The sequence below is a fragment of the Nuphar pumila genome, chromosome 17 (assembly GCF_984573655.1).
Source record: "Nuphar pumila chromosome 17, dmNupPumi1.hap1.1, whole genome shotgun sequence".
In the NCBI taxonomy this organism is placed as follows: domain Eukaryota; kingdom Viridiplantae; phylum Streptophyta; class Magnoliopsida; order Nymphaeales; family Nymphaeaceae; genus Nuphar; species Nuphar pumila.
This window is the reverse complement of record NC_143265.1, coordinates 19066164-19087210: the sequence shown is the minus strand read 5'-3', so window position 1 is coordinate 19087210 and position 21047 is coordinate 19066164.

The following is a 21047-nucleotide window of genomic DNA, read 5'->3' as shown; positions in this document are numbered from 1 at the left end:
CGGGTTAAGTCTTAACTTGTAAAGAATGAGTCGCTTAAAGACTTGATCAAGGGCTTCGGGGTGATCTTCTTCCTCTTTAGATTTCACGAGAATATCATCAACATACGCATCCATGATTTTGCGCATCTGATCATGAAAGATAACGGCCATTGCTCGTTGATATGTTGCTCCAGCGTTCTTGAGCCCAAAAGGCATAACTGTATAACAAAAAGTGCCCCAAGGTATAGTGAAGGAAGTTTTTGATTGGTCGTGGGCGGCCAACTTAATTTGATTATAGCCAGAATATCCGTCCATAAATGAGAACATGGCATGTCCTGCTGTGCTGTCAATTAGAAGATCAATGCTTGGAAGTGGATAGTCATCCTGTGGAGTTGCCTTGTTGAGGTCTCTGAAGTCTATGCAAATTCTTACTTTGCCATTTTTCTTAGGAACAACGACAATATTGGCTAACCAATCTGGGTAGTCAATAGTTCAGATAAATCCTGCTTTGAGCAAATCTTCAAGTCCTTCCTTGACTTGTTGTTCTATTCTGGGATCCATTTTTCTCAGCTTTTGCTTAGCTGGCCTAACAGCTGGCTTCAAAACAAGTCGATGTTCGACCAATTTGGGATCTAAGCCCGGCATATCTTCATATGTCCATGCGAACACTTCTTCATGTTGCTTGAGAAAATTTGTAAGCCTTTCTTTCTCTTCTGGACTTAGACTGGTACCGATCTTGAGAACCTTGGGATTGTCCTCTGAACCGATATTGACATCTTCAGTTGGGTCTTGTACTAGAGCGGATGGTTTATCCTATTTCTGAACTGAGGCGAATTCTGGTAATTCCTGAAGAGACTGATCAAATTCTGCATAATCATCTGACTGCTTTGCAACCTGGCTATCTTCTGTGCTCACTTTGACTCGATGAATTGCTGCCGACTTCTGGAAAGCCTTTGGATTGATAACGAGTTTCTTGATTGCTCGGGAAGACATTTCTGAAATTTTGGATAAGAAATTGGATTTAGGAAAATCATCCATCATACGACAAACAATCATTTAAAAAGAATTATGCATAAAATGACATTGAGTTATAAAATGAGGATATAGAGATAAAAGAGACAGATGGCATCCAGATAGACCAAGAAACTTGACATTTTATTGATTTGACTTTGATAAAAGACATTAAGACATTTATTTTGAAAGGAATAGAAAGGAAATGCAACAACGATTCTCAATGTGCCCCTTTAACAAAAACAGTCTTCTTTGGTGATCTCCCGCCAGAAAACCCTAATCCTGCCTTGTGGGGACGATGCTTTTGGATCATTGGCTCGACATGACCATCTTCATTTTTGCCCAGTCCTTTAAAGGGTTGATAACCATGCTTCAGAAGTAAATCAAATCCCTTTCTTGCTTTCATGAATTATGGGAACAATGGATGATCTTTGACAGTGTCGTAGCTGACACGACCTCCAATCTTGAAGAACTTGGGACCTCTCCATCGGGTCATGGCTACAGTGTGTAGGGATAATTCTGATGTTGCCTAGAGTATTTCCCGATTTTCTCTGAGACTGATTTCTTCACTCTCTCTGATGCTAGGAATATCTGCAGTGAATGATGGTCGAGGGATCATAGGTTGTGGGAGCCTTTCTTTTGGGTCCTCTCCGAGCACTGTTGTAATCATTCCACCTTTGGACCATTTTACGCATTGATGCAAGGTGGAAGGCACCACATTAGCATTATGAATCCACGTCCTTTCGAGCAGCAGATTATAGGTGGGTGGCACATTGACCACATGAAAAAGCACTGAATGCACAGAATAGTTGATGAACACTTCTAGGAATATCTTGCCCTTAGCTGTTTGACCATGGTTGTCAAACCCGTAGATAGTGATAGGATCCAGGATGTATTCTTCTTCCTTGATCCCTAGTGCCTTTGCAGTCATTTCGGGGCATATATTGAGGTTGCTGCCTCCATCAACTAGCACATGGGGTACTGTCATTCCCCTTACCCAAACGACGATGTAGAGAGCATTATTGTGAAAGGAATGAGGCTTTGGAAGGTTCTCATCCGAGAAAGTGATTTGCGCGTTAGTCATGGCTGAATTCACAATTTGTGCCATGTCTTCAGGAGTGGTACTGGGCTTAACTTTGATCTTTCTGAGCAAATCATCCAGTACTTGATGATGCTTGCAGGAACTCTTGGCCAAGTCAAAAATGGAAACATTGGACAGAGCGGTCAAAGGCTTCTGACTTAAACTTTCTGGCCTGGGTTTGATGATTTGATTAAGGAAGTCAAGAATTCCCTTTGACTTAAGGGTTGACTTTACAGGTGCTTCAGAAACTTTCATCTTGCCGAATGTTGAGATTAGGTCCATCTTTTTAGAAGCTGGAGCTGCTTGTCGTAGCACTGACACCTGATGTTGAACTTGTAGATCTTGTGTGGAACATGGTTTGATGTGTTCGTGAGGTAAGAAGGGTTGTTCCGATACTACTGCTGTAGTGTGTGAAGGAAAAGGCTGCTTGAGAATATCCATTTTCTCTTCTTCTTCTCCTTCTACCAATAAATTCTTGTCAATAAGATCCTGCACAATGTTCTTGAGAATGAAACAGTTCTCAGTGTTGTGTCTCACTGTTCTGTGGAACTTGCAGAATTGATCCTTCCATTTCCCCATAGGCACAGGGGGATCGGCCAGTCTAGACAACTTGACCATTTCTTTCGACAGCATATACTCGAGCACATCTTCGAGTGATTGATCGAGAGGAGTAAACTTTCGGTCATAACTCCATCCTTCATGTTTAACTTTTTCACGCAGTTTCGGCCCTTGGTCTTGCTGAGAAGGCTTGTTGTATTGAGGAGCAGGCTTCATTTTCTGATCTCCTTTATTGTTGGAATTGCCTGTGTCGTAACAGTAATCTTTCTTCTGCCCTTTGTACTGATTTTGGCTGTTGTTGTTGTTGTTGGCAGAGAAGGTGAAGTGAGATTTCTTCTTCTGCTCACCTTGAGGGTTGCTCTTGAAGAAAGTGAAGCCTTCATAGACTCCATTCTCTACGCTCAGCTCGAGCCATTCTGTTCGCTCGGTTAATTCAATGAAGGTCCTAGACGGTGCAGTAGAGATTAATCCTCTTAATGGTTGAGAAAAATTGTTGAGGATTAGGGACAGAGCGTGTCTTTCTAAAATGGGATCTCTCATTTTGTTACAGGTTGACCTCCATCTGTGAATGAAATCCCGTGCTTTTTCATTCTCATTCTGCCTCAGACTGCAGAGATGACTTAATGTCGGGAGTGCTTCTGTGTTAAACAAGAAGCGTTCAATAAATAAATTCACCACTTTATCGAACTCCTTGAGCTCGATGGGATTGATATGCTCAGCATACCATTTAGCTGCAACTCCTTCCAAGCTACGAGGGAAACACAAGAATAGTGCTCTGTTATCTCTCTTGAATCTTGAGCACTCTGCGAAGAAAGTGGCGAGATGGGCTTTTGGGTCGCCAGAACGATCAAACTTGATGAATTTTCGGGGAAGGTTTTCGAGATCGTCATCCCCTTCGAGGTCGTCATAGAAGTCTTCACTGGTGAAGACTTTCTTGCCTTTGTCGCGGGCTTGGAGATCCTTAACCACTCTGGCCATTTCCCTAAATTGTGACTACAGGGGTTCTTCTGTGACCTGATTCTTTGATTCGCGGCTCTTCCTTTGTTCTCGGCCATGTTTCTGAAATGCCGGAGGCACCTCATATTCTTCCTCAGTGTCTTCCGTTGATTCTGATTCATCTGAAATTTCTTCGAGCTGAACCTGCCTCTTGGAAGCCTTCTTATTCTTATGACCGTGGAATTTTTCTCTGAATGAATTCTTCTCTACACTGGTCCCAGCCTGCTCACTCAGCATTTTGTTCATCATTTTTCGGAACATGGCATACATTTGCGGGTCTATGCCATTATCCTCTTGTTGTTGATCTCGATTCACGGGATGATCCATTTCTCCTTCTGAGGCTGAGGAGTGCTGTGGTGATGTGGTTCTTCTTCCTAACCTTGTTCGAACCATCAAATGCTGCGGATGCTCTCTGCAGGGCAAAGACCTGATTAGATTATGAAGGAATTGGCTTTTGGAAGAAATATTTGCTGAAAATATGGTAGACAATCTGAAAAAGATATCCCATTACTAGGGACTGAGTCATTGCGGGAATCATGACAATTGTGTTGTCATTCTTTTTGCAAGAGAAATAAACAACGAAAATGTGCCTTGTTACCTAGACGAGGTCGTCAAACCATAATAGAAAGAAAAAGAATTTTATTGAAATGAGAAAAATATGATTTTATTGATCTTGACAAAGAGGTGGAGGACAGACAATTTGCCACCATTCACGATAGTCGACAGACACTCTATGACCAGGAAAGATTTTAAGAGAAACAAAAGAATCCTAGTATTACAACGTTAAATTTGCTACTTACAATTATATATATATTTCTATGTTTACACGATGTATCATAGTTGTCATCGAACTATGATACATCGTATCCCTTAATTTCTATGTTTCTATGTTTTTAAGTATGCTATGAAATGTCCATATTGAGGCATGTTATATCTTAACATGTTATTTAAATTTTCGATTATATAGAAAAGATTTATACCACTAATATGTCGTTAATATTAGCACTAATATGGACGATTCATAAATGTGACATGGTTATAAAATCTGAAATGGTCTCATGAGGGATAAATTTAACATGGTGATCAATTACTAAAAATTGATTTTGCCTTATTAGGACATATTTATCATAGCTGCATATCTGTCCAAGGAAAGAATAAAGTGACACTTGTAAGTCTGTCCACGATTTCAGCTATGATTAAATTATGCATGCTTCTTTTTTTTTCTCTTTTGAGCTCTTTTTTACGCTTTTGTTCATTTGCTTAGTTTTTCAAAAATAGAATTGTGCATATTCATATTTATGATTCAAAATAAACTCTAACATGTATTTATCCTCATTTCCTCGAAATTCGCATAAACAACCACAATTTTTAGATCTATGTTAGAAAAAAAATTTCGCGGGGCTTAAAAATCCTCTAAAAACATCATATTTGAAATAACATTCATATAAGTTCAAACTCTTTCTTTAAAAACCTACTTTTCATGAGAGATGTGTAAACATGTGCAAGAACGTAAACAAAAATATCAAGGTGTGCAAACTACACCCTCCCCCATGCTTGAATGACACTGTCCCAGTGACACTCCCCCATGCTTATATGACACTACGTGAATGCACATGAGAGGAAATAAATGAGGGAAAAGAGTAGAATAACCTGACATGAATTAAAAATGCACGTTCTATGAATATAATGAATGCAATGTATACATGACATGACATAAAAACCATGAATGAAAAACTCACGAAAAAGTAAAAACAAAATAAAATCTATAAATTCTAAGCAAATCTAATAATATACAAGATATGGGTTGCCTCTCATAAAGCGCTAAGTTTCACGTCCCCAGCTAGACGGATCCCTGGCAAAACCTTCATCGTCCATGAGATCAATGGACATGAAGTCAGGCTCAATCGGGCTCTCTATGAAAAATAGTGTCATCTGTGACACTGTGCACTGTGTTCCCATCCCGTCTACCTCTAAATGGATCGAAGTGCCCGATCCAATTCAAATCACCTATCTGATTCTCAAGTAATTCTAGGCGATCCTCTTCTAGTGATTCCTTATCCTCCTCCTGAGGTGGATCACTCAATAACCAAGCATATTCTGCTTTTACGAGGTCTTGAATGACATCGACCTCGAAAGAAGCCTCCTCAATAGCAGGCCCCATAGCAGCACGAAAAATGTTCAGCTGCATCTTCCTATTTCCGAATGACACATCCATTGCACCAGTGCAGCAATTAATGCACGTGTTGGTGGTAGCTAGGAAGGGGTGACCGAGAATAATAGGGGTCTGTTGTGGGTTATCAACTCCCTCCATATCTAATATCACGAAGTCGACAGGGGAAATAACAATCCTCCACCTTAACTAAAACATCTTCAAGTATCCCTCTTGAGACCTTGATAGATCTATCTGCAAGCTGAAGAGTCATAGGTGTAGGTTTCATCTCTTTCAATCCAAATTGGTCATAAAAGAAACTCGGCAAGATGTTAACACTTGCCCCAAGGTCGAGCAATGCACACCCAACAGTGATGTTTCCTATGACACATGAGATGATAGGAGTCCCTGGATCTTTGAGCTTAGGTGGGGTTTGATGTTGCAATACTGCGCTCATCTGCCTAGTTAAATAAATATTTTTCTGCACATGGGACCTCGACTTCCTTTTTTGTGTACAAAGCTCTTTGAGGAACTTTGCATATGCAGGGACTTGCTGAATAGCATCTAGTAAGGGGAGGTTTATCTGAACGTGCTTGAATATCTCAAGCATCTCTTGCATGTTCACTCCGGACTTACCTAGTGCTCTCGGCCTATCTAACGCCTCAGGAAAGGGGGCTTTGGGAAAGTAGGATGGTGAAGGTTCAGATGGAAGAACCTTCTCGCTTTCCTAAGGTAAAACATTAGGGACAGACTACTTCTCACTTATCTTCTCTCTTTCTTCTACAGCCTCCCTCGCTTGGTACTGCTTCCCACTCCTAAGGGTCACTACTTGAGCTTGCTCTTTATGTGCATTGGTCATATGCAAGCTACGCATGGGTTCCTTTCCCTTAGTGTTGACAATAGGCTGGCTAGGCAGTGTCCCCTCACTTCGTCTGCTAAGCACCTCGGCGAGCTGCCCCATTTGAGTCTCTAATTTTGCAATAGACTGGGTATGTGAGCTCAAAGCTTGCAAAAATCTTATCCTCAAAGGACTGACTATGCAAAGGCTCATGAGACTGAGGGTGAGTATAAATAGGTTGGGCTGGGGGATAACTGGATCTCTGAAATCCAAGCGCATAACCGCCTTGACTGGTTTGACTCTAGGAAGGGTTAGTGGGTTGGATTTATGAGTTGCGCCATGAGAAATGGGGATGGTTTCGCCAGCCCGGGTTATAAGTGTTGGAAAATGGATTGGGTGCGGGCCTAGCGAAGTTTTGAGCCATCTGAGCTTGCTCTTGGAGAAACTCAGGATACTGTGGCGCAACTGGGCACTCGAAGACATGGTGTGCAAGACTCGCACACAACGTGCACACCTGCATGGCAGAAGAGGGACCCAACAACAATTGATCTAATTTCTGGGACAATTGGTCTACCTTGTTGCTCAACTCAAGGTTCATCCCTAACTCGAAAATACCTGCCTTCTTAATGCTATCCTGTGCAGGTGCAGCCCTATCGAACCGTGAGGCTGTTGCATGGTGCATCGAATTCTCGCTCAATGTCTCAAAAAGCGACCACGCTTCATCCTCACTTTTGAGCATAAATGTGCCCCCACACGCAGCATCGACCATCTGACAGTTCTTCTCAGTAAGACTGTCATAGAAATATTGCACCAGTTGCCAGCGAGGCACCTGGTTGTGGGGACACTTGCGGAGAAGATCTTTCAATCTCTCCCAAGACTCATGAAATTGTTCTCCCTTAATTTGGGAAAAACTGGTTATCGCTTTACGAAACTGGTTCGTCTTACCAATTGGGAAATATTTATTTAAAAATTCTCTTTGCATATGTTCCCAAGTGGTAATTCGAACTGTATCTAATGATTTTAACCAACTCTTCGCTTTGTCCTTCAGAGAGAAGGGGAACAGAGTCAACCTCATCGCGTCATCTCCAAAGTTGTTGATTCGCACTGTCGAGCAAATCTCGAGAAATTCGTCGAGATGACGATATGGGTCTTCATTGCTAAGGCCATAAAATGAAGGTAGCATCTGGATCATACTGGCCTTTATCTCAAAATGATTTGCTCCTACATCAGGTCTTGTGATGCAGGAGGCGGGAGTGTAAGTGTTGGGCATGAAATACTCCTTAAGAGGATGAGTAATCTGCTGATTCTCAGCCATGGTTGCAGATCTCTGGGCTCTCCTAATAAGGGACTCGGGGTCCTCAATCGGCTCTACCAGCTCGGGGTCAAGCGAGCGTCGCCCTTGCATACACCTCAAAGTAGATCGGTGTAGCTCACGTCCTAATTTTGGGTTTTCTACCTAACTAACGCACTGAGCGGCCAAACCACTCAAACCACAAAGCGAGTAAACTAAAAACAACAAAAACTAAACAATCACCATGCAAGTACACATAACAGAGATTATGCAAAAGAAATATAAAATCTATGTGTACGGTACCAATCGTACACAGTCACCTCTAAGGGAATCCTAGTAGGTGGGTTGTGCAGAAAAGTAAGCTCGTCTCTATGATATGCACATATGTGGTTCTAAACCTAAATGTAAGCAAACACTAGGCAATAAAGCGAATACTAATATTACACCGTTCCCCGGCAACGGCGCCAAAAATTTGATGTCTTGTTTTAAATCGTTGTAATTTTGAAAAGATTTTTATATGTAAAACATGTGAAAACTAGACATCAAATAATAAAAACCGGTTCTCACTAGTGGATGAGACTGGGTCGAACTGAGGGAATGTGAATATTTCGTATTCAAACACGCAAATCTAAACTAATCTTTATTGCCATATTATTAAAATGTAAAATGTTCAAGAATTGTAAAAACAACTAACTATTACAACAAATGAATACCCTTCGCAGAGGGCGTAAAGTGTAATATTTATAAACCCAATTAAATTCCTAAATAAAAGTAAAAACAATCTTCTATTTTTATGTACTTCGTGTCACAGATGCGCTTTAGCTCCACTCTTGTGCAATCCTACACAAATCAAAAGAAACACGAGCAGTACAAAATAAAAGAATAAAACTATACTAAAAAAAATTATAAAATCTAAATGACACTTCAAATTAAAAATGATTACTAACTACTAATTGACATGAAATAAAATGCTAATTATCACAAAGATACTAATTAAATCTTACTACTAACTAATTGATGAACTGACAACTAACTATTGGTAGATTAAACTGAAATCTACAAGTTAATGAACTAATACTCAACAATTAAAACTCAGCAAAACTCAAATTTTCTCCAGCTAACACTTAATAACAACATGCAATGATACTCATTAAAAATCAACAGTGAAATTCATAGAAAATACACTGTGAAACTTAGCATTTCATGCATTTGATATGTACTGGATTTACACAACATTATCATTCACTGATATTTCAAACATCTACCGAAATTTTTACTCCAATCTCAACACTCTTCAATCAATACAAGATTGCTACAAATTATTTTCAAGACTGCCGGATTTCACTCAACTTCAACTCTCGGAAGACTTTTGCCAGAAAACATTGATTATCAATAAAGTTCAGAAATTTCTGCTGTAAATCACGATTAACCTGGAGGAATCATGATTCCTCTGTAATTCATGGATGAACTCTTGATTTTACAGCTTACGCAGGGTGGAATCAATTGGAAATCAACCGGACAATTACAAGAGTTCCCTTGATCATGATTGATGATTAGAAGATTACTTGCCAAAAAACAGTAAAAGCATTGTGATTAAAGATCAGACACTTGCTGCAAAAACAATCACTTACCGATATTCCAACTAGCAACAAAGATCAAATGCTCAGTAACTTCAACGGACGACAATAAAAAAAACAGTAACAGCCTTTGGAGATCAGTAAAACACGACACTCAATTGAATTTCAACGATCGATCACCGGAAAAAAAATCAATAAAAATCAATAAAAATCAATCAGTCACCAGAAAATCAGTAAAACTGATTCAAAAATCAGTCATCGAAAAAACAGTAAAACTGATTAAAAAACCAGTATCTCTCTGGCTAAAGCAAAGGATTTCAGCAAGAGAATATCAGATATCAGTAAACACAATTCAAATTTTCGGATGACAGAAGACACAGTGATTTCCAAAGAGATCAGACCTTCACCGAAAATCCACCCATCAACATCGTTCAGAAAAATTCTGGCAGAGATTCAACTGAATGATGGAGCTACTTTGATCAGCATTCTGATATTATCAAATTGAAGTTCAAACAATTTAAACCAGGAATCAATTAGAGATACTCGATCTAGACATCTAATCGTTCACACTCAAACAATCAAGCACCGGAAGACTCATTCAGGCTGGACTTCACTTGTCGAAAGTCAGATTTCAGTCATTACGATCAGCAGAATTCTGAAAACAATTCATCTACTTCTGATATTGATTCAGATAATCAATATACAGAAATTACTCCAGCAGATCCAGATCAAGATTTTGATCTAGAATTAATGCAAGTATTTATCAACATTATTCGTCAGAACAAATATTCTGGCAGATCCCTGTTGATCACCGGAACTCCTTTGCAAATATTTTTTTTTTCTTTTTATGTTTTCCACATTGCTGATCAACTTAACATTCAAACATTAAGCAAAATGAAATTCAGAGAAAATAAGAGAAAGAAGAAGAAGAAGTTGAAGAAAAACTTACCGTGACTTGAGAGGGGTTAGAAGAGATCGGACTCCTTCCATACGCCGCCACCGAACTGAGAAAAACCTCCACCTGAAAAGAGAAGAGAGAAATAGGGAGAAGGAGAAGAAGGAGGTAAGAAGAGGTGGAGGGGAAAGGTTAGGAGAGAGGGAGAAGGCGCACAGAGGAAGACGAATTCGAAAATTCCCCTTTCTTGGGTTTTTAAAAAGCAAACCGGTTTGTTAAACTGGTTTGTTATTATTTTTCAAAAATTAAAAGAAAAGCTACAAAAAAAAATTATTTGCAGAAAAACTCATTTGACTTAAAAGAAAAAATATAACTACTCTAATATTTTTATAACTATTTATATTTAATTAATTTTTTTCTTTTCTATAAAGAAAACTAAAACAATTTTAGTAACAATATAAAAATGTATACTAAATTGCAAAATAAAGCTATTTTTCTCTATTTTCTCTATTTTTTTATTTTTTTATTAAACTGCTCTATCCAAAAATATAGATGGGTTTTTTAATTGATTTTAATATGAAATCATGCATGTTTTTATGTAAAATGTACCTGAAATCTATGCATGATCAATGTGATTGAATGTATCTTAGTTATCTCCCTTTATTTTCTTATGTTTTTCCATTTTTTTTTTTTAAAATACTGGACGATTTTCAAAATCCCCTATTTTTCCATCTATTCTCTTGTATTACATTCAATTTTTACAAGGATTTTATCCAACCCTGGACGCTTTTTTTTTCCTTCGTGTTTCTTCAAAAACTCGAGGTGATTTCCATCCTTCCTTTCCTCTAGATCTCGATGTTCCAGTCTTGTTTTGATTCTGCCTACAATTTTTCCAAAAGTCATGTATACTTTTCAAGTCTTGTCCTTCTTCTTTATTTTCCAGCCTATCATGAAGGCATCCAGTCAACTTGATTCAGTCTTTCCTGAGGGCCATATCTCTTATGAGGTGCGACAAGGTCTCTCTGATTAACGAACTCTAAGCACCGGACCTTTTATTCCCCGATGATACTATTCTTGGCTCAAGAACTTCTCCCGTATGTTCTAGGACCATCTGAGTGACTGCAGATTGGAACTGGCATCGTCAGTGGGAGAACAGATTATCAACGACAATTTGATTCAAGCATTAGCAGAGCGGTGGAATCCGTGCACCTGTACCTTCTGGTTCTCGTGGGGAGAAATGACACTACTACTGGACAAATTTTCGGATATCATGGGCCTACCTGAGCCAGCTGGTCAGCCAGAGGATCCATTAGAGCAGCAGTTTCTGATTAATGTCAAAGGACTTGACCCTCGAGATGATTTAGTCGGGATGACTAGACGCAGATCCTGGCCACTGATAGAAGTCTATGAAACTCAGTGTGTTGACTTGTTCGAGCTATACCAGTAGTGTGGAACTTTTAAAGAAATCGACTCCTTATCCCAAGCAGCACTAGAGAGGATTCAACATGCAATAGTCTTGTGCACAGTAGGACTAGCCTTCTTCCAGGATGGACAGAACTATGTTGATATCAGAATAGTACAGCTGTTGCAAAGATGGAGAAGTTGGCAGACTAACCGTCTCTTTATCGCCATGGCCGCACTTGCCTTCTTATACTGTAGATTGACCTGCTTCATGCTCAAAGATTTGATCTTAGTAGAAGGGTGCATCTACGCATTACAGTCTTGGTTCCTCTGGCATGTGCCATCTCGAGCCAACTTATTCATATATAATAGCAAGAAGCCACTAGCCACTTCTCGGTACAGATTCTTGATCAAGAACCTTCATGAAGAAGAAATCGTGTGGGACTACTTCGACCGTCAAGAGTCACCCCCTCGATATACTTATGCGTATGGCAAACAATTCAAGTTACTCAGATCATTCTTCTCAGTTTATTACCAGTCAGAGCGATGTGTTAGGCAGTTCTCACAGAGACATAAGCGCATTGAGGCTCAATTAATGTCAAGCATTGTGCCAAAATTCGATCTAAAGTCTGCCCAGTGGTCCAGAACATACTTTTCTGATAAGCATAGCTGAGATTCTTTTGTCACTCTTACTGTTTTTCTTGGTCCTCGAGTGTCTTTTGATTACCATGAGTGGTGGCAGATTGTTTGTCCATCCCCTCTCTGTCAAGTTTATTATTAATAAAATCATTCTTCTTCAACAATTAATCTTTTTATCATGGTTTGACGACCTCGTCTAAGTAGAGGGCATATTTTAGTTGTTTATCTCTCTTACAAGAATATCAACGGAATTGTCGTGATTCCAGCGATGACCTCATCCCTAGTAATGGGGTATTCTTCAAATTTTCAACCTGATCATCAACCAATATTCTCCTATATTTGTCTTTATCCTAAATCGCTTTCAGAGTCTTACCATTTATCCTATTCTGCAGAGAGCAATTGTGACTCTACATGGTTCAGACAAGGTCTGACAAGAAAATTGCACACGTTCAACAAATCAGCTACTCTTCTACATCCGAGCAAGAAATAGCCTCTCCGTGATCTAGCAGAACACAGAGTCGGACTGATAGAGATGATATTGATCTTGCCATATATCAGCTATTTAAGAAAATGATGTCTGAGCAAGCTGAAGATAGTCCCAGAAAGGCTCCCATCAAGAAGAAGGCATATGTCACCTTCTCCACGAACATCACTAGCAAGAGTGGCAGCATGGGAGGTTCTAAGCCCGGCGTAAGCAGTAATGGAGGCAAAAAAAGAGATACCTTCAAGCAAAACAGCAAGTCATTCCCGTCGACCTCTCACCAGAAATCCCTCAAGAAGGAAAAGATAAAGCGTGACGGTTGGGGTTATGACTGCAAGTTTACTCCCCTAGAGCAGCCGCTCAAAGAAGTCCTTAGATACATGTTGACCAAGGGACTTGTCAAGCTCCCAAGAGTCTTTGATCATCCTACGATCATGAGAAGGTTCAAAGATCAATTCTGCAAGTTTTATCGGGCAATGGAACATGATACCGAGCACTACTTCATCTTGAAGAACATCATTCAAGACTGCATCGACAAGAATCTCTTTGTTGAGGACGAAGAAGAGGACCAGTTGACTGTCCTGGCCAAGCTTCAACAAAAATCAAGCACCCAGCAAAAGATATTGTGCGACGGTTGGAGCCATGACCATAAATTTAATCCATTAGATCAAACACTCGAGATATGGTCAGACTTTCGAAGGTTGCTGATCCTTTTGTCACTATAGGGAAATAGAAAGATCAGTCCTGCAAGTACCATCGTGCCTTGGGGCATGACATAGAATATTGCTTTGATTTTAAGAACATCATGCAGGATTGCATCGACAAAGGACTTCTTGCTTGAGGCAAATTAGAGAATCAATCAGCTATCCTGCTAACATCCTTTTTGGACGTGAAGAGGAAGGATGATGCCAATGCTATATCACTTCTTTCATTTTGCTTTTGTCATTTTGAAGGGGCAATGTAGTCTCAGTTCTCTTGTTAATTTGTTATTCCTCTTCTCCAATGCATCAATAAAATCGTCAATTTTTCTCATAGACGGTGTTATCTTCTTTATATATTATTGCTCTTTATCCATTTGCAAATTATTTTTATAAGGAGTGACCTCTTTCAGAGTACCTCCTGAATCAATCAAGAAGCGCATCGTTAATCTTTTCTTTGTAACCGTTGGAGAGTGCTCTTCAAATATCAATTACCTATCCTCTCATCCAACATTCTACTCCCCAGTTACACTGGGGCATGTTTTTTGAAAATTTGTCTCTACTTCAAAACAACCTATATGCAAGAAGGATCAAACAAAATCTTTCATCGTTCATTTACATTCATTTGCATTTAGTTGCATTCATCTGCATTTTGCATTCATATGCACTCATTTGCATCAAATTTATTACCCATTCAGGATAAGGGATAATCCTGAGGATCCCAGCAGTTGTCTAAGTCATCATGAGGGGGGAGATTGAAAAACTCCCATCACAATCAATAAGTACTTTTCAAAACACCAATCTTTTTCAAATTCGACCTTCGGGTCGAACCTTTTATCAAAATCATTCTTGTCGGTCATGCCAAAATCAACCTTCGGGTTAAGCCTTTTTCTAAATCTAGCTCTTACTGGTCGAACTCTCCTAAATCCAGTTTTCACTGGTCAAACTTTCTAAACCCGGTTTTCACTGGTCAAACTCTCTAAATCCAGTTCACACTGGTCGAACTCTCCAAATCTAGTTCACACTGGTCAATCTATTTCAAAATCCAATTTCACATTGGTCGAACTATTCTAAAATTTAGTCTTCGCATTGATCGAGATTTCAAAATTCAGCTTCAAGCCAATTTTCAAACACAAGTTCCTAATTGGTTTAGTTTTTCCTTCAAGATTTGAGTTCTAACTCGAATTTTTTTTCTTTTACAGTCTAATCATTTTAGTTTTTTCTTCGGAATTCGAGTTATGACTCAAATTTTCTTTCCTTTACATTCTAATCGGTTTAGTTTTTCCTTCGAGATTCAAGTTTCGGCTCAAATTTTCTTTCTTTTACATTCTAATTGGTTTAGTTTTTCCTTCAGGATTTAAGTTTCGACTCAAATTTTCTTTCCTTTATATTCTAATTGGTTTAGTTTTTTCTTTGGGATTTGAGTTCTGACTCAAATTTTCTTTCCTTTAAATCCAAATTGGTTTAGATTTTCCTTCGGGATTCGAGTTTTGACTCAATTTTTCTTTCTATTAAATCCTAATTGGTCTATTTTTCCTTTAAAGATTCGAGTTCTGACTTGAAATTCTTTCCTTCAAATTCAAGAATTGGTCTAGAAGATCTGAGATTCGACTCAAATTTTATTTCAAATCCAATTCATCTAATTTTTTTTTCTTCAAATTTAAGAGTTGGTCTAAAAAATCTGAGTTCTGACTCAAACTTTCTTCCAAATCCAATTCGTCTAGTTTTCCTTTGAAAATTTGAGTTTGTACTCGAACCTTCTTTTAAATTTAAGAATTGATCTAGAAGAATTGAGTTCCGACTAGAATCTTCTTTCAAATCCAATTTGTCTAGTTTTCTTTTGAAGACTCAAGTTTTAACTCAAACTTTCCTTCCAAACCCAGCTTTGTGTTGGCCCTTTTACAAAATTCAACTTTGCATTGGTCCTTTCACCAAATCCAGTGTTTGTGCTGGTACCTTTTTCAAAATCCAGTGTTTGTACTGGTATTTCTTTAAAATACAGTGTTCGTACTGGTACTTTTTTCAAAATCCAGTGTTCATGCTGGTAGTCTTTCAAAATTCAGTCTTTGTACTGGTACTTTTTCAAAATCTAGTGTTCATGCGGGTACTCTTTCAAAATCTAGTGTTCATGCTGGTACTCTTCTTTAAAATCCAGTGTTCATGCTGGTACTTTTTTAAAATCTAGTGTTCGTATTGGTACTCTTTCAAAATCTAGTGTTTGTACTGGGACTCTTCTTTAAAATCCAGTGTTCGTGCTGGTACTTTTTCAAAATCCAATGTTTGTGCTGGTACTCCTTTAAAATCCAGTGTTGATGCTGGTACTTCTTTAAAATCTAGTGTTTATGCTTGTACTTTTTCAAAATCCAGTGTTCATGCTGGTACTTTTCAAAACCCAATGTTTATGCTGGTTACTTTTTTGAAATCCGGTGTTCATGCTGGTACTTTTCTAAAATCCAGTGTTCGTGCTGGTACTCTTTCAAAACCCAGTGTTCATGCTGGTGCTTATTCAAAATCTGGTTTTCATGCTGGTCGCTCTTCCAAAATTCAGTCCAAACACTAGTCTTACATTAGGGTTCAGGCTGAATGCCAATTTTTAGACATGCGAGCCAATCAATCTTTATCAGACCTTTGGGTCATTCAAATCTATCAAACTGACCTTCGGGTCACCAATTTTGTTAGTCAGACCTCTGGTCACCAATTTTATCAAAATCGATTATTTTCAGACCTCTGGGTCAATCAATTTTTTTTATTAATCAGACCTCCGGGTCACCCATTTTATCAATTTTGTTAGATTGACCTTCGGGTCACCAATTTTTATCAAAAAACCTTCAGGTTACCAATTCTATCAAAGTCAATCATTTTCCAACCTCCGGGTTGCATCCGTCAATCATGGTCTTTCAAGATTTGACCTTTGTGTTGAACTCGTCTGCCAATTGGCTCAAAATCAATTATCAATCATTTCTCTTGCGAGGGACCCTTTCTTATAGGGAGAGTTCGAGGGAACTTATTCTTTTTGCATGCAATTTTTGTTGGTTAGCTGAACCCCTTTTTAGGAAGAGTTTAAAGGGACTCGTGTTTTGCAAACAGTTTGCAAGACATTTTATTTTATTGTCACACAAGGAACCTTATTTTTAGGGAGAGCTTCGACGAAATCTCGTTCTCTTTGTGACCCCCCCAATATTTTTTGTTAGGTTATCCCATCATTGAAGGCCTTTTTCCAGGGAGAGTGTGATGGACTCGCTGCTCTATGATATTTTTCTCAACCTTTATTATCGACCACCTTTCCATAAGAGAAGCCTAAAGTTAGGAAGTTTTGACAAAAACTTAATTTCTCTTCGAAAGTTTATTTTGCAAACACCTCCTCTTCAGGGAAGAGAGGAGTATTTTTTTATTACTCGTTCAGGTAAGGGTCAAGCCTGAGTCTCTCTTTTGGGGAAAGGAGAGGAAAATTTAGTCATGGATGTATCATTTAGACCTCAAGCGATTTCTTTCACCTAAGATTTCAAGAATATTTTGTCAATTTGCTATTAAAAACAGTTGTTGATCTCAAAAATTTTATTGCACAAAAAAAATTACCTCAAATTACCTTCAGTATTCTTTCCAAAAGGACAGAGCTTTTACGAAGAAAGAAGAAACTTCAAGCTTTTTCTGTTGGTCAACCAAAAGGATGAAGAAAAAAATCCTCGATATGACTGGCAAAGAAAAAATTCAATGATGTTGAAAAGTTATAAGTGAATTGATGTTGATGATAACTATGGCGCATTTTTAAAGACTATTCTTCTAGTAATAAGGTATTGAAAATATCTTGGGTGATATAAAAGAATTCACTTAATCTTAATATCTCTTTAATCAATCAAGCTACAATCAACTATCTACAAAAGAGATCTCTCAACTATCATCAAGTTGAAGACTGGTGGATGAATTAGACCCTCGGGGCCAAAGAAGACTCGGATCATCTCCAAGTTGAAGGAGTATGTAACGTGTCCTTCAAGAGAAAGTTCAAATCATCGCCAAGTTGAAGGCTAATGCGATAAACCTCTGCCAATCCCTAAAAGATATTTGATCATTGTCATCATAAAAAAGTTTTCAATCCAATGAGACAATTTTATCAATATAGTTCTTGGGACTAAAGAAGACGCGGATCATCTCCAAGTTGAAGGAGTGTGTGACGTGCCCTTCCAGGGAAAATCAGAACATCGTCAAGATGAAGGTTGATGTGATAAAATTCTCGTTAAATCTCAAGAGAGCTTATTTTTTGTGTCTCAAAAGAGTGTAAAAGATCATCAAGAGATTTCAATTAAAGAGACAACATTCTTAATATAATTTTTGAGACCAAAGAAGACTCAAAACATCTTCAAGTTGAAGGAGTTTGTGACGTGTCCTTTTAGGGAAAATTAGAATGTAGCTGAGTTGAAGGTTGATGTGATGAAATTCTCACCAAACCCAAGAAAACTCAATCTCCATGTCTTAAAAGAGTGCAAAAAGATCATCATGGGTAAACCCCAGATATCAAACTGTCAAACTGCCAAGAATTTTCTTTATTTATGTGAAATTCTTTTATTAATATATTTTCATCAATTATTTTTATGAAACTGAGAACAAATTCCTTTTTTTAATATCAAGGAAATGGATATCTTTCTTGAAGAAACTCAATAGCAATAATTTGATTTTGATTTTAGATTCTACGGAGTTAGCCCGGTTGGAGGTAATACTCTAGTTAGAAGAGAGAATATTTTTCAAGCAAACGTACTTGCATTTCAATCATTTTTTAATCAATCACAATTTTTATCTTATTGGCAATCTTTTCAATATATCCTTACATGAAGTGACAACTTGATGTCTATTTTGATATATCCTATCATTGCTTTTATCCTTCTTTAGGACTTGATAACGAGAGTTTTCAAGATCCTTCCCTTCTTGTTTTAATCTGAGCGCATGGGCTCTCATATTCGTACATTTTCATGTGTTCCCCACTCTCCCACCATAGACAGTTCCCGTTTAGGGTAAGGGTTAAACCTGAGTTGTTTCTGTAAAAGGTCATCTGTTTTAAAAGTCATTCAGTCTCAGCAATGAGATGCCCAAGATCAACCCCTTTTCAAGCTTTAGGGAACTTCATTTTCATCCTTTTGCAAACCCCTCTCGGATTTATTGTGCAAAATTTGAAGGTTCCATCACAGTTTCTCCTTTCGAGAATTTCATTTTCCTGTTCAGCTCAAAGGTCAAAACTTGAACCACATTCTTTCATGAGGAATTTTTTGTCCTATCTAGGTTAAGGGCTAAGCCTGAACCTCATTCTGATGAGGTGAATTTTCTTCTTTATTCTCCATGTCATATCTACAATTATCACTAAAGCAAATTCTTTCATACCCAGTCAGATCTTCCAACTGGGTATTTTTATAGTCCAAATTTGGTGTGTTTTTCTTTGCCACTAAGCTCAGCTTTCAACCGACTTGGTAGCAAAGAGGGGCATTTGTAAATACCCCAAATTTTCCCTTTCATTTACAAATCCCCTTCTTTTTCCACTAGGACCTACCCTCTGAAGCCTTCAGGGAACCAGCTTGTCGACACCTGAGCCAGAGCCATTCAGAGCCCAAATTATGCATCAAATTCAAATATTTCATCCTACAATCAAGATTTATTCTCAGTTTTGGCTCAATTTTAATCATCAAATTTGGCCTTCTAATAGAAATGTTTAATTTTTTGTCTCTGCCAGGGGTTTGGGACTTCAAATTCCTCATCTAGGGTTTTGCCTTTTGCATCTCATTCCATATCATTTCACATCATTTCATGTCATGTCATTACATTGCATGGCATTTTTGAGATCCAACACTCTGGTTTTTCAAAATCTTTAAATCTAGGTTTGATGTTAAAACTTTTCTTTCAAAATCAATTTCAAAAACCTGAGTTTTGAATCGATATTTGTCATTTATCAATCCCCAAGATCTTATATTTCTTATATTTCAAAATATTTTCTTTAGAAAGCGATCTGGATTTATTTTAAACTCATTTTTTAACTAATATCAACTCTTAGATGAGACCCATCTAGGTGGTGTCGCTTCTGGATTACTTCCTTTATTCAAAATTTTCAAATTCCAGAGTCCTAGTTGGATCAAGACTCTGTCTTTTTACATTTTTGGACCTTTTCAAAATTCTATTTTGGTTTTAAATAAGAAGAAGTCTTACCCCTAGTCCATTTCTTTCATTCTGGCCAAAATTTTAAAGTTTTAGTTGGACTAGGACTCTGACTCAGAGTTTTAGTCGGATTAGAACTCTATCTCGATTTCATCCTTTATTCTTGTTTTTCACTTATTTTCGAAAACCTTCTCATCCGACTTTCAAAAAGATAAAAATCTTAGAGTTTTAGTCGAACTAGGACTCTATCACAGAGTTTCAGTTGGACTAAGACTCTGTCTTTCATCTCTATTTTTACTTGTTTTCAACCAAAATTTATCAAAATCTTTTTGGTCAAAATTTTAGAGTTTCACTTGGACAAGAACTCTATCACAGAGTTTCAGTCGGATCAGGACTCCATCTCTTGTTGTTATTTTCACCTATTTTTAATAAAATCTTTCGAAAGAAGTCAAAATTTTAGAGTTTTAGCCGGATCAGGACTCTTTTCCAGATTTTCAGTTGGATCGGGACTCTAACTCGGACTTCAATTTTAAGAGAATCTTTCAAAAATCTCTTCATTTACCTTTTCAGAAACCAAATTTCAAAGTTATTATGATTTTATCGCAGATTTTCAAAATTTTGGGACTCTATCCTAGAGTCCTAGTTGATTAGTACTCTGACCCTGGTCTCATATCTTGTTCATTTTCACCAATTTCTGAAAAGATCTTTCAAAACCTTTTTGTTTTCTTTCAAAAAAAAATCCAAAAATCAAGAGTTTCAAAATTTTAGGACTCTAGTCCAGAGTTTCAATTAGTTTAGGACTCTATTTTAAAAAAAAAAAAAAACTTTTGTATCTCATCTGGTGATTTCAACTCTGTTTCAAAACCCTTTTCAGTCTTTATTTCAACTTTTTTAAAACCCTGTTGTGGGGCCCACACAGTTGGCGCCACATCTAGAAGAGTTTCAATCCATTTAGGACTTTGATTGATTTAGAACTTCAGTTTTATTTCAAACTTTATTTTCAAAAACTTTCTTCCTTAAAACTCTTTTATTTCTTAAACTTGATTTTCAAATCAGTTTTCAACTTTCTTCAAGTGGGACCCACCCTGCAGGGGTGCAAAATCTTAAATTTCAATTTTTATTTCATTTTACATATTTCATATTTCCAAAATACAAAAAAAATATTAGTTAGTTTAGGTGTCCTTCTGAAGTTTCTGAGAAAAAAATCATTTTAACCCTTTAGTTTCAAAATTTCAAAATTGTTTCCTAAAAAACAAGTGGGGCCCACACTAGGTGGTGCCACATTTAAATTTTTTTGGTTAGTTTAGGATTAGTTAATGTC